This window comes from Balearica regulorum, chromosome 8, assembly GCF_011004875.1.
Source record: "Balearica regulorum gibbericeps isolate bBalReg1 chromosome 8, bBalReg1.pri, whole genome shotgun sequence".
NCBI classification, from domain to species: Eukaryota; Metazoa; Chordata; class Aves; order Gruiformes; family Gruidae; genus Balearica; species Balearica regulorum.
This window is the reverse complement of record NC_046191.1, coordinates 19393532-19407385: the sequence shown is the minus strand read 5'-3', so window position 1 is coordinate 19407385 and position 13854 is coordinate 19393532. Positions and strand designations below refer to the sequence as shown.

Sequence of the window (13854 nt, the reverse complement as noted above, 5' to 3'; positions counted from 1 at the left end):
TTGTCAGAGGTGCTGCTGGCCAGTTCTATAATAGAAGGTATTGAGAAATAGTTTGGTTGTGAAGGGTTTATTTTAACACTGATCATAATAGGATTGAGAGTGTCCTGGAATTTGGCGCATATATATATATTAAAAAATATATAAAATGTATAAATAAATATAAGCAAATAATAAGATATAAATTACATATTGTTTAATAATAAATATTGTAAATAATGTTATTTATGTATAGTTTTTAACATTCAGTCATTTGTTGCTTTTATTAATTTTTACAGTTGATAATTGTCTAATGAGCTTTTTGAAAATAACAGTTGGGTCCATAATCTAGGGTGTAGTGTGCTGGATGTAATCTGGTAGCTGACTTGGAGTAGTTCTTCAGGTAATGAATAGAGTGAGTATGGAAGGCCTCTGCTACCATTATAGAACCAGAGATGGCATCAGTTCAGTTCCCCTTTGGTGACAGTTCATAACCTTTTGTGATTGTGAGACTTTTGTGGTTGGTTGTTTTTTAATGACCTGGTTAGTCTATTGCTGTTATAGTTAGTGTAACCCAGTTACTGCCCTTAGGTAGCAGAAAAGGCAGATAATAGAAGAAACAAAACTGTCACTACATTGTCTTAGGTGGGTTGGGTGAGAAATATTTAGAAGTGATTATCAGAAGACCAGTGATGTTGTTTTCTTATCATATGAACACTGAATTTTAAAGGTTGCAGATTTTAAACAAGTAGTGTGCTGTTGACCAATCTTTAACCATGAAATTTTCTATTACTACTACTACTGAGAATAAGTAGTTATTTTTTAAGTATTAGCTATTTGTGCTGGAAATAGCTAAAATGAAACAAGCATCATGGTATATATTGATCACCAACTGAAGCTTGAAAGAAATTTTCCCCTGATCCTTTAGGTCTTTTTACACCCTTCTGAAGTTGAAGACTACTAGACCACTAGACATTTTTTGCTACTAGAGACAGCAAGGAATTGAAATTCTTTAAAAAGTATTGACTGCCTGGACATGAATGGTATGCAAAGTAAAATGAATTCATTAAGAAGTATCAGACACGAACAAGTAGAACCACCTATCCCCAAGTCTTAGCTAACATGCAGATGATATTCTAATACAATTATAGGTACACTAATAACTCAATTCTCTGTGAATGGTAAAAAAGCCAATAAAAAATACTATGGTGTGTTGTTCTCTGGAACAGATGTGGAAGCACAAAAAAAATTAATACTGAACACAGGAAAAGCAGGGCACCTCAGTAGCAGTCATTCTATTGCATCTTGGGATGTTCAAGTGCAACTTTGGAAAATGAATGTATTACTCTGAAAGGCCTTAAGAGAGAAATGCAAGCTTTGGTGGTGGTATGCAGCAAGCAACAACTCCATGTCTGTTGCTCAGGCTGCTCGATAGCTAGTTACAGGAGTTACTTCCTGTACAACACAGCTAGCGAGGGATTTGGGTTATGTTCTATATCCTTTCCCTTCCTTTGATTTTTCTAATGTCTTCTGTTTTGCCACATGCTGTGCCCAACAGGTGTCCGTGGTTTTCTGTGTGAACAAGAGGCGAGATGTACGGACAGCGTTTGCTGGGTGCAGGGTAGTGCTTGCAGGTTGTGTTTGCTGTCTTACCGGTCAGCTATTGCCTGAGCTTGTGCTTCAGCCTCTCTTAGTTAAGGCATTAGTTACTGTACCTTTTCTTAACCAGCAGTTTTCATAAAAGTGGAGGCAGGCAGGGTTTTGGACTCTTCTAGCTTTCATTAAATTTGATTGAAATTGACATAAGGTTTAAGTTGCTGGGGGAGAGTAAAAACAAAATGCACCATGTGATTGCATAAGCTTATCCAATTATCGGATGTCTCTGAAAATACTCAAGTACATCAAAAAATATTTGTGAAATACTAGCATCGTTTGAGAAAGTTTGCCTATAAATTGCAAGTGATACTTTTTTTTAATGGTTGTCAGAAATATTTGTTAATTTGTAATTCTGCTTGTATTGACATGAAGTATTCATCACAAGAAATTTCCCCAAGGTCAAAGGGCAGTAGGTAACATGTTGGGTTTTTTTAATATATGCTACGATTGCTGTTTGGGATGTCACTGGAATGTTTTGTGCAGACAGCAGTAATTCCTTTCTGTTTGTTATGCTCCCCTTGATTTTGCCAGTATTCCTTTTTCTTCTTGCCCTTGGGGCAGAGACTGTCCAATGGTTGTACAGCCCAGTGGGTTCACAGTCCATCTCCTAGATGTCGCAATTGTAAGACTAATGAAAAGGGATTAGGCTGGCAGTGGCTGAGGTGTTGCTGGTGTGCTGCCACTAGTAGGCCTGGCTAGTTTAGGAACAGAAGTAAAATACTTGTTACGTTTCTTCTCTGTCGTGCTCTCGTTCACACTTTGTCCCTTTTTCCTTCTTTGGAGGTCTTTAATCTTTTCTCTGCAATCAGCTTAGTCTCCCTAAAACTGACGTCATCTTATCATTGCTGTTTACCATGTGACACAACTAATTTTTTTTATCTCTTCATTTTTAAAGCGAGGCCTATCTAGGTAAGTCCTGCTGAGACTTGGAATCCTACCATGAGGCAGGTTGAAAGGGACAGTGAGAGCTTGTCCTGCCCAGCCTGCTGCTCAAAGCAGGGTTAAGCCAGGTTGCTCAGGGCTTCATGCTATCGGGTCTTGAAAACCTACAAGGATGGAGACTGCACATCTACCAGAGCTACACTGCTTGACTCTCCCTATGGCAAAAAAAAAAAAAAAAGCAAAAAAAAAAGAGCTTTTCTTCATATCCAGTCAGCTATAAGGATAATTAATATTAGACTATTTATAAATTTGTAACAAGTGGCATCTATCAAATTTATATTGCTTGTTCTTGATATTTTTTTTTCCTCCTGATTCTCTTACTGCATTCTGAAATACTAGAAATAGGTTGTCTGTGCAGCATTTTCCTCAAAACTCTCTTCATACAAATATTTTGTGGAATTGTGTCCCTAAGCTTTTCCACTTGGGTTCACGTTAGAATGTGTTACACAGCCAGCATTGCAGGAGAGGTGTCTGCGTGCTTCCCTCTAGGAAATACCCTGCTCCTTGAACCTGCAATTTTCTCTTTTTATTTTGGACTGTAGCCCTTAATTAACTTCTGCATTTTTAGAGTATTGATGATGTAAATATTGCTTGCAACATGCAAGCGTATATGTAAAAGCCTCTGCCTTCAAATTTTTTTCACATGGAACTAAAATTTTATGAAGCTGTCCTTAAATACAAAAAGTGTAAAAGGAAATAATACTTGGACTGAACTGCATTGCTGTAAGTGGCTGAACAAGGAGGAACATTTTGTATTCTGTCATTTGATTTGGTTGCTTTTTATGGGGTTAATGTAGAGAGCTTTTGATTTTGTTATATATCTGCAAATTCTGAGGAAGTTTGATGTTTCTCTAAAGGGCTATATATATTTTATAGCTAGATGGCATTCTTGAGTGGGTTACTGTGCTGCAAAACAGTGATAGTTAATGTTCCTGATGGTGCATTTCATTTCAGTTGGATTTTTCTCTTACTGCTCTTAAATAAACATTATTACAGTATGAAAGAGGCCATAGTCAGACATGCAGGATTAAAAATAATTTATCAAAAAAACCCACAAATTGAATAAAATCATGAAGCAGATGAAGTTGTAATTTATTCAATCCTGAACAAAGTCAGGGTTTGTTTAGTGCTGGTACTGTTTTGTGTTCTACCACCCAATTTTTTTATTTGATTGCTGTTATTAAAATGGCTCTTCATCTTCTATCCATAGGTGTGTGTAAGTTAGGAAGAAAAGATAGTATTAATTCAAGTGTTAAATGCTTCAGTTTTGTGTATTGCATTTTGTGGCCTTGTTTTGTTGCTTGAAAATAACTTTAACCGGAAACGTATCATGGACTGTCACTGAAGTGTCTCCAGGAAAGATGCATTTTCAAGTAAAACGACTTTCTGAACACTGTCCTAGGAGGCTAACGGTCTAAGTAGGCTGGTTGGCAGATACTGACAGATGTGCCAGAGTTGTTGCTGTTGCAGGGGTTCGTGTGGTGGCTTCTGTATGTATTTTTAAAAACCTTGTTGCGTGCGGGAGCAGAGAGCCGGCTGTGAGCCCACCGCTGCCCGGCCCCAGCCCGCTGCGGATGGCTGCAGCAGCCGCCGCGCGCGGACGGCGGTTTGCGCTCCCTCGCCGCGCGCGGGCGACGGTTGCAGCCCCGTGCTTCAGCGCTCCCTCGCCGCGCGCGGACGGCCGTTGCTGCCCCGCGCCTCAGTGATCCCTCGCCGCGCGCGGACGGCGGTCGTTGCCTGAGGGCAGACGACAGGGCGAGGGAGAGAAGACCCCTTCTGCTGGCTTGGAGGCAAACGGCCGCTCGCCGTGGCGTCCATCCTCGGCCCTCCACCTTTTTCGCATCTTAACGTTCGACCGGAGGTTCGACCGGAGATGGCTGGTACGCCGCTACGCTCGTTGGAGGCTTGTGCCGTTGTCTCCGCCCGCTCCCAGCCTTCTCCGCTCCGTCAGGCACGCCGGGAGGCGGGCCCGGACAGCCTCACTCACGGGAGCCGGCCGCCGGGGAGCCCCAGGTCGGTCGACCCGATTGCTCCGGCGGCGAGGTAAGAGACGGGAGAATAGGGTAAAACGATTTCAACTAAAAGGGGGGAAAAGGGAAGACGCGACTCCGCCGGGACTCGAACCCGGAACCTTTGAATCCCTTCACCCTCTAGAAGTCCAATGCGCTATCCATTGCGCCACGGAGCCACCTGTTGGATTTTTTTGCACACCGCCCATAGAGCCTGCGCGCGACGCTCCCCGGCCGGCGCTTCGGGCCCGCGGTGCTTCGGGAGGGGCTGGGCTGCGGACGGGCTGTGAGTCGGCCCCCGGTAAACTCCTCACGCGCTAGCGGGCAATAATTTGTCTCTCTTTTTTTTTTTTTTAACCAGTATGAATAGGCTTAGTCTTATAAGCTGCTGTATAAACGAGTCTCGAGGCAGCCTCTACGTCCAGCTTGAGCGCTGCCCACAGCCTGCTGTTATGTGCTCGCCATAGAGCTATGTCATTATTTCTCGTGAAAGACTTGACTTTTTAAAATTCATCAGTAATCAATATAAAATATTTGTGGTCATCTCACTTGGGCGTTTTCAATATTAATCCTTATGTTTGGAGAAATATAATTATATTCCACTATTGCTTTATATTGGGGAACTGTTCCTCCAAATGTCCAAAAATTTGCATAAAGAAGTCTTTATAAGATTGAATCTTTTTACACAGATGAAGGTGATACATTGATGAATTAGATCTAATGATTTTGCTTTAACAAATATTAACATTTCTCATATTGCAATTATTTATAATGTGCTTTTTAACAGCATTCTACTTCTGGAGTAAATGTGAACATTTCAGACACAAAGAAAAAAAACCCAGCAAACCTTTCATTCATAGCATCAAGTGTAAGGAAACTACACTGGGTCAGTTTCAAAGTTATTTGGAACCAAGTTATTTTAACACTGATAATTTCCAGCATTGTAGGTTCTGAGGGACAGTCTAAACACAGGGTTTTGTGGTTTTGGTTTTTGTTTTGTTTTGTTTTCTTTAAATAATAGCATCTGAATTAAAGGAACCTAGAAGACTGTGGTTATGTTTACTGGGCATCCCACACACTGCAGCGTTTTGCTGGCTTTCCAGTGCCACATGAGACAAAAAAAAACAAAACTGTGTGAGAATCTGCTAGATGCTGCAGCAACTTATTGTGAGTCAACAGGTAGAGAAATAGGATGTGGAAATCACACCTGGAAATTATTGTCTGAGAATATTTTGGAGAGCTTAAAAAAACCCTTGTAAATTGAAAGAACAAAAAAAGAAAATACATTAGGAAATAATATTCTATTATGTGACAATATTTTCAATGTGGGTGAAAACATTACAGTATACTTGGATCACTGTTTCAAATACTGTGAACGCCTATTACTAAGTTCATTAAAGGGAGGAATGACTGAACTATATCTGTTCTAAAATCACAGTAAAAACCCCAGTGGATTCAGTAAAACGAGATTTTCCCCTAAAAGCTGTAATTATGGTCTGAAACAAGTCTTTGATGTTATTTTTTGAATCAGGAGTAGGCACATTAGAAACCCCAAAAGGCAAGAATATGAGCTTATTCTTTCTTTGACCTGCCCCAAAATTGAATTCTAAGCCCGGGAAAAGTCTACGGCTTCCTGCTGCTGGGATGACTCCCCGGCTCGGCTCTGCCGCGGTCGCCCTTGCCGGGCTCGGGGAGGGGGCGCGGGGCTGCCCTGCACCACGTCGTGCTGCCGGGCCCAGGAGAGCGAGCTGGGGCAGGAGCGAGCAGGGCCGGAAGATCTGCTCTGTAGTGCCGTGGCCTCGGTTATACAGTACAACGGGTTTGTGAGAATCTCATGTTTCACTTCATAATTTAAAAGCATCAGTATCCATAAAAGTGGAGAAAAACGGGAAAATAAGTGCACCCTAAAATCTGAGGAACCAGGAAGCTAATCAAATTGATGTAAAATAAGATGATTAGGGTACATAATCCACCAGCAGTTGCATCAAGGGCTGAGATATGAATGTAATGAATAACCAAGGTGACTCAGGTAATGAAGGCACACTAGTAGCATGCCCCATGATTCCCATGAAGTCAGCTCGAGCACCTGTGGCCAGCAGTGAGCCACAGCTCATGAGCTGGCTGATTATTAAATAGCTCTTGCAATGCTGCCTGGAAACTGGGGGGGTTACTGGAAGGGTTCAGTACTTACAGCAAGTACCATATTGGAGGTACACCCCACAAGCTAACAAAGTCTTGTGGAGCCAGAGCAGTTGTAAATACAGACCAAGAATCACTAAGTTAACCAAGATTCAGAGTAGGTCTGATTGAATTTACAAACTCTGGGTCTATATGGTCTTGCCACAACTGTTCTGTTATGGACAGAACTCTTCATAGTGCTCCTGGTAAAGGAATGCAAGGTGTGGAAAGTTTAAATCGAGTCCTCAGGTTGTAGCAGCTCAGGCCCTGCGCTGCATAAAAGAAACAGAATGTTTGGGTTTAAGAATTGAGTTGATCTTCAGAATAATAAGCTTAAACTTATGTTTGTCCAACTCGAATATACCACTTGTAAGTAACTAAGAATCGCCATAAACATCCTGTAGTTTGTGAATACCTGGGCACATTTATTGTGGGGTGAAGTGAGTCAGTACCTCACCAATGTGATTTGGTAACATGATACCTTTGAACAGCACAGCACTAAATGACTGCAGATAGTGAAAAGTCAGAGTTTACTGTGAGAAGACTAGTTCTGAAGGTGTATGAGTGAAGAATCCTGACACTCATGTGATTGTTACTTCCTTTTATATTTTCATATTGGTTAGTTGGTTTACACAGGTAGGTAAAGGCTGGCTGTTGGTTCCGTTTATGCAGGAGGACTGACTGGAAAAGCGTTCAGGAATTTTCCAGAGATACTTCAAATTATTCAAGTCCATTTCCTTTTTTATTCTGTAAATGTAGCCCCAATCCAAAATCCACCTTTCCTTTTGGACAGCAGATGGAGCTGCTGCATGAGAAACAGGACAGCTCTCAGTTCATCAACTAACAAAATGTGGTATGTTAGCCAAAACCAACAGATCAGATTAGCCTTTGGTGGCGCCTGGACCTGGATCGGTCCTTTGGACTTTCCCTCTTCTGGGGCCGGCTGAGGTCCACTTCTGTTGCAAGCTGGCTTTCATCTTAGCTCCTTTTCAACTTTGTGCTCTGTTTCATGCAATAGAAGTTTCTTGGAGTATAGTTCTGCTGGTTTTAGTTACTGGCACTTAGAAAAAAATTCACTAAACTGAGCTAAGTGTCATTTTGGTAATTTTAAATATGAGGAGAAACTGAGGTAGGAATACTTTGACACAAGACAGGAAGTTCATCAATGGCAGGCCAAAAATAGCAGTGTCCTATAGGATTCTTCCCTTGATTAAAAATAAAATCTAGTAATTAATTATGAAATTGAAATGTTCTTCAAGAGACTTTTTACCACTTGGGTTTCAGCATTAACTTCTCTCATTATTAAAATAATAATAATAATAATAAAAAGGCACTATGTACTGTATATCCAGTTAATTCAGGTAAGGTTTGAGCTTTGTTGAATTTGTTAGTCAATTTCCAAATTTACAGAGCTTCCACAGATGTTTGTTGGGAGTACCATCATCTCTCTCTAAGAAGCTTTATACTAAATATACTTGTCAAAAGCAAGAGATTATAGAAGACTACAGAGGAAAAGGTTTTCATGCATAGATTACCTAAATGGGACCCTTACATGATTTTTACATTTCAGGTTCTTTTCTTTCTCTCTCTTGACGTGGGGATTATTGCAACCCTACTGCTGTAATGATTTGTCTGTGTAGTGCAGCAAGAGAAAGCACTCTGCACTGGCAGGAAAAATGCTGGGATGCACAGGGCCTGAGGATCCCAAAAGTAACTCTTTCAGGGAGGGTTTCTTTCAGTAATTTACAATTTGATTTTTTTTTTTTCCTTAACATGAAGATAAATACTTCACATTGTAGATGCTTCTATATCTCTGCCTGTTCCTCTGTGGGGGCTGTAATCTCAATGACATTGAGACTGTCTTATTTATGGCTGTTGTTGGACTAATACATATTCTGTTCTCTCAAGTACGTTTGGGTAGGTAGGAGTAATTCCCAAGTGTAGTGTCTTGAGGAGTTGGAGGGACATAAGCAATCATGCCAAATGACTCCTACAAGGGAGTACGATGTTAATTCTACAGCTACACAGAATTAACATGTCTGTATTGACAGATCAGCTGCTGCAGAGCTAGCTATGAGATGAATACAGTCTTTTGATGGAAAAGTTTGAGCCCTTTTCCTCCTGTTGTATAAGTAATTTTTAATAGTAATTTTTAAATACCTGGTGTACAGTCCATGGATGTCATTGTCTTCTGTGATGATGCAATTGGTGATGAGCCTAGGAACTGATTAGAATGATATCACTTACAGTTCATTTGTATTTGCTCAAATTCCTTCTAATATCTTCTTTTGGAAAAAATGCAAAATTATATTTTCATCATTCATATTTACATGTATTCATGTATCACACACTTTTTATTAATTTCTTATTGATTTATTATTTATTTCTATGTTTTTATTATTTTATTTCTATATTTGTTGTTACATTTTCTTCAGAAAGCAAACTACATAAAACCAGGTGTTTACAGTGACTTTGTTTTTGCAAGGGTTTTTCCCTATGTTTCTTCTGCTTCCTGAATATGTGCATTTGGAGGCCATTCACTGTAATCGTACAGACTGATGGTCAAAGGAACATTTTTAATAAATGCAGATTATTGTAGTCATGGTCAAGAGTGCTTTCTTCATATAACACAAGGATGAAAATCATTACTTCAAGGTGTTTTTCATCCTTAATTCCCATTGACATCCTTGGTGATACTGCTATTGACTGTTTTCACTGAAAATAATTGGAGCATTAGCACCTTGCAGGAGATCCTCAACACTTCCAGAAATCAATTTCAATAATCACACATACAGATTTTTTTTTTATTTCTTTCTTCTGGAGGATTAAAGTGGCAAATGCTTGACAAACATTTACTTCAGGAGTGCTCCCTATTAGTGCCAAACCTATGCAGAGTCTTGTGGAATCTGAGCACTGCAACAGGACATTTGAAGAAGTCCCGGCTGGTTCCTCTTGCCAAAAGTGGAGTACATCTGACTTCCAGAGAGATGGGAGTCTGTTTCCAGACAATTTCAACATTTTCAGTTGTTAATTGGATCTGTTTTTTCATCAGAGTGTATAAAATTTTGTTTCAGAAATGCATAAGCTTTGTGTCAAAAATATCCAAAGTGATGCCTCCCTTTCGCTATACAAAGCTACTCTTAAAAAGCTCCCTTTTTTGTTATTCTTAAAATCACATTTTGTGAGTATGTGTCATAATTTTATGCTTGTTTTCATAATTGTATGCTTGTTTCCAGTGGGAATTTGCTTTGCAGAATTACTTGTTTTGTTGATCAGCCTTTTCTACTTTGAAATTTTCTGTCTATGTTCTATAGTTTAACACAGTGAAAATTAACTACTAACATTTTTTCAGTGGTGCTATATAGTTCTGCATTTCACTCATCTTGTATTCCACTGCATTTCAGAAGCATAACTTGTTGTGCATTTCTTTTGGCAAAGGAGAGCCTGTCTGTGTTATTCTGAAAAGATGGAGTTCTTTTGCTTTTTATTAACATTCCAGGTTTGGTGATAAGCCCAAGCTTCTAATTTCTCAAACTGTTTCTCACGCAGCTCTTTTCAGTGTCCTTTTTGTACTTTCTTCAAGTTGTATTCTGTGCAAAGTACTCACCTGTAATACATTTTGAATTAATTTTCTTAATTACAGCTACCCTTGATCTTTGTCCTCCCTGTGTTGGGATTTCTGTTTGTGTTGCAGCTCTCCATTTCTGTTGTGCTTAATTCCACTTTTTTTTTTTTTTTTTTTTGTGAGTGTGTGTGTGAAATCCTAGACACGTGATTTCATTCACCTTATTTTTCTTTAAGCATTTGTTCTTCTTCATCTTAAGATTGTCTCTTTGGTATTGCGAAATTTTATCTAGTCTCTTTCTATGTTATTTGTAATTTTCAGAGCAAACAAAGTGATAAGCAACACTGATTTTTGTCTCAAGTTAATCCTCAAATTTATGGGAAATAGACCTCAGTGTACCTTAAGTGCCAAAGCAGACTTAGACACTATGTACCGTCTCTGATAATTATTAACTTAAGGACAAAGTTTTGTTCTTGTCTACATTTTGAAATCTAGGTGGAACCATCTGGGCTTTTATTTTTTTAAATTAACATCAAGCCTACAAGTATTTACACAGTCAAGTTGTTCCTTTAAAGCTTTTCAGATGACACTATAGCTCAGCTCCTCCTATGCAGTTCAGAAGAAAAAATACCTATCTGTGGTCTAGGGATTTAATCCTGAACTTCTGGATTCTTGTTCCAGCTGTGCAATTACCATGCTGCGTGACAGTCTGCAGCATTCTGCTCCATTTTCCCTTCTGTAAAGTACCGACAGTAGATGCTTTCTTATTCCACATGTTGTGCAAGTTAGTTATCTGCAAGCTAGCTTTAAAATTTTGAGATGAAACTTCCTCTGGAAATGCCTTATTATTGTGTACCTTATTTTGTTTGCCACATTCCATATATCAAACCTGAATTGCAAAAGATATCTAATAGAACCTACCCAGATAGCTCAGCTGCTTTTCAAAAAGTTTCCCTTCTCCCTTGTACAGGTTTGCTACATGCTATTAGGTGACAGAGTTCTCCTGTTGCCTGTTTATTCAGTTGCTTCCTCAGCTCAATTACTTGATTTTTCATTTTGTAAGAATGAAGCAGTTGTACTGTTCAGGTAAACTTGAGACACTGATAAAGATTACGTTGCCTCTGCCAGAGTTTACTTAGAAAACAAATATTAGAAAACTAACAGCAAGTATACTGATTTGGTCTCAAGACTTCTGAAATAATCGAGCAGAGCGGGATGCTAAGGTATAGTACTTTGAGAATATTAATATATAAATTTTGGTCATGATCAAGCATGCAGATTAAAAACAAGAATTTGAATATACAATTAAAAAATAATGAATCTGAAACAATCTTAAAAAATCCTTACCTTCTCCTGCACTGTTTAAATGCAGTATTTGCTTTCTCTCCTCACCCACGTGCTCTGGCAATGATATGCAGTGTTTAAGCAGTGCAGTCATCTGGTTTAGTGCAGATAACAGGAATGTTTTGTAAGTATTCTTGTTTAGAATTTACATTTGTATTACAGCTATCTATTTTCTCCATATTAGGTGAAATGTATTTACTATATTATATGCGTTTTTCAAAAATAACATTTTTTATTACTTTTTATTTGAACAATAACTGGAGATTATTTGCTGTGTGGGTTATTTGTAATGTTAGGCAGACGGGGAAGTTGTGATTTTGATTCTGTTTGGGTTGGAGTCTGCTGTAAATTCTTCTCTGATGAAAATGAGAGGAAATTCACTTTAACAGAATTAAATCAAAGGCTGCCAGCCAAATGCTTAGTTCTAGCTGTTGCTGTGACCTGAATATAAAGAACACAAGCAGCCTTTTATGTGAAGAGGGCATGCCTTTCTTTTTTCTTTCATTTCCAAAATAATTTATTATGAAATCTTGTTATGTGAATATATATTTTTATGAGTAAATAATATATCTTTTCAATTTTCTATCACATCTCCAGTTTGCAGAACCAAGAGGTGTGCAATGATCAAACATTCTGTAACAACAACTTTTATCACACTGAAGAGTACATATATTAAACGTAAAAATCCCCAAAGAAGAGTTAAATTCGTACAGATACCCCACGGCCACCCCTAAAAGCCTCGGCTACACTATTTAGGTCTATGTGGGAAGAAAAAGAAAAAAAAGTTGCATGGTGAATACTGATAGAATGGATCTGGGTTTGCTGGGAAAATTGGAAACTTCTGTATCCCTCCAATGGCATTATTATAAACAAGGTAGTTGTGCTCACTGTTATTTGGAAGGTTCCAAATTCTTTTATCTGGTACCTTGACCCTATACATGACTTAAAACATATGACATGAGCCCTTTGAGATCTAGCATAAGCAAATACAACGTTGGATAACCGTATGGCAGGAACTAATTTTCCCATAAAGAGAAGTGATGACACAGGATCAGTGAAGTTGTTCCATAGTCTTCCTCCCAATTTTTGTCTAATAAAACCATTCATTGAAGTTAATGCAACTTATCACCCTGCAGAAGTTACAATATGAAAAACAAAAAGCTGCACTTCAAAGGCTTTTCTGTGCAGACAGTGCAGAGACAAAGACTTCTTTGTGAAGAAAGTGCAGTTAGCTCTGCCACTCTAAATCAGCAGTGAATTTTCCTCAATTCTAGCATTTAAGTAAAATAATGTCCTTTGTTCCTTTATGGGGTTTTACTTCTGTTTCCAAAATGCTGGCAAACAGTAAGCATTGATTTAGTAACAATTTTTTTTTTCCTGTGTTCAGAATTATCATCTACATTTATGTAAGTTTATCTTCGTTTATTCAAATCAGTAATAGATACCAGTCATTTCTGCAGCAAAGCGAAACAAGCAGCTTCCAGAGTCAGTGATATCTGGGAATTATAGGAATCACTGATAATAAGATTGCTTTTTTTTTTTTTTGCCATCACCCTCTGTGAAAATAATGTAAATATTATTGCAATACATGACTGTAGTTAATTTTGTAAATATTCAAATTTGCAAACACAAGGGTGTGGAATCCAGAAAAATAGTCTGGAAAAGTCAAAAGAAACATCACAGTCTCCATCACAGAAAGATTTGGGTAGACGTTTACACCCAGATAGACGCTCAGGGGACATCTTGATCAGATTTTGATACAAGTGGCCTTTATTCAATAAGCTTGCTACAAAATTATCACTTGCTTTTGTGAGTGTTGTGATGACAAGGTATTCTATTGTATGTGTGAAAGTGGGAATATGGCTTCTTAATTTACCTTCAAGCACTAATCATATTCAAAGCTAGTTTGGAAAGGAAATGGACATTTTTTGCATTTGGTATTAATTGCTACGTAATTGGTATTAGTTACATAGAGGCATTACATTTTTTGACTGACAGTTTTGGATCTTGTTTTTCAGCAATACAGTTATCTACTAGAGACAGTTGTATGTTTTATGTTACTAATCAGAATGAGAAAAGAATGAAACAGCATTTGGTGAAAGCGTGAGAAATGGTATCTCTAGGCAGTCTGGACAAGTAACATTCAAACTGAATTAAAATTGGATAGTGAACCCTGGCAGAGGA

At 38.6% G+C, this 13854-nt stretch overlaps 1 long non-coding RNA gene and 1 other non-coding gene across 2 annotated transcripts; both read right to left on the bottom strand.

The window, feature by feature from the left end:
• Window positions 1-4677: 4677 nt before the first annotated feature.
• TRNAR-UCU (transfer RNA arginine (anticodon UCU)) lies at window positions 4678-4762 on the bottom strand. The gene is given in 2 exon segments: window positions 4678-4713; window positions 4726-4762. It is a non-coding gene; the product is annotated as a tRNA-Arg (tRNA).
• A 1891-nt stretch (window positions 4763-6653) lies between these two features.
• LOC142602764 (uncharacterized) lies at window positions 6654-11767 on the bottom strand. Its single transcript, XR_012836550.1, has 3 exons — window positions 11674-11767; window positions 8922-8985; window positions 6654-7763 (listed from the first exon to the last, which is right to left on the bottom strand). It is a non-coding gene; the product is annotated as an uncharacterized LOC142602764 (long non-coding RNA).
• Window positions 11768-13854: the final 2087 nt, after the last annotated feature.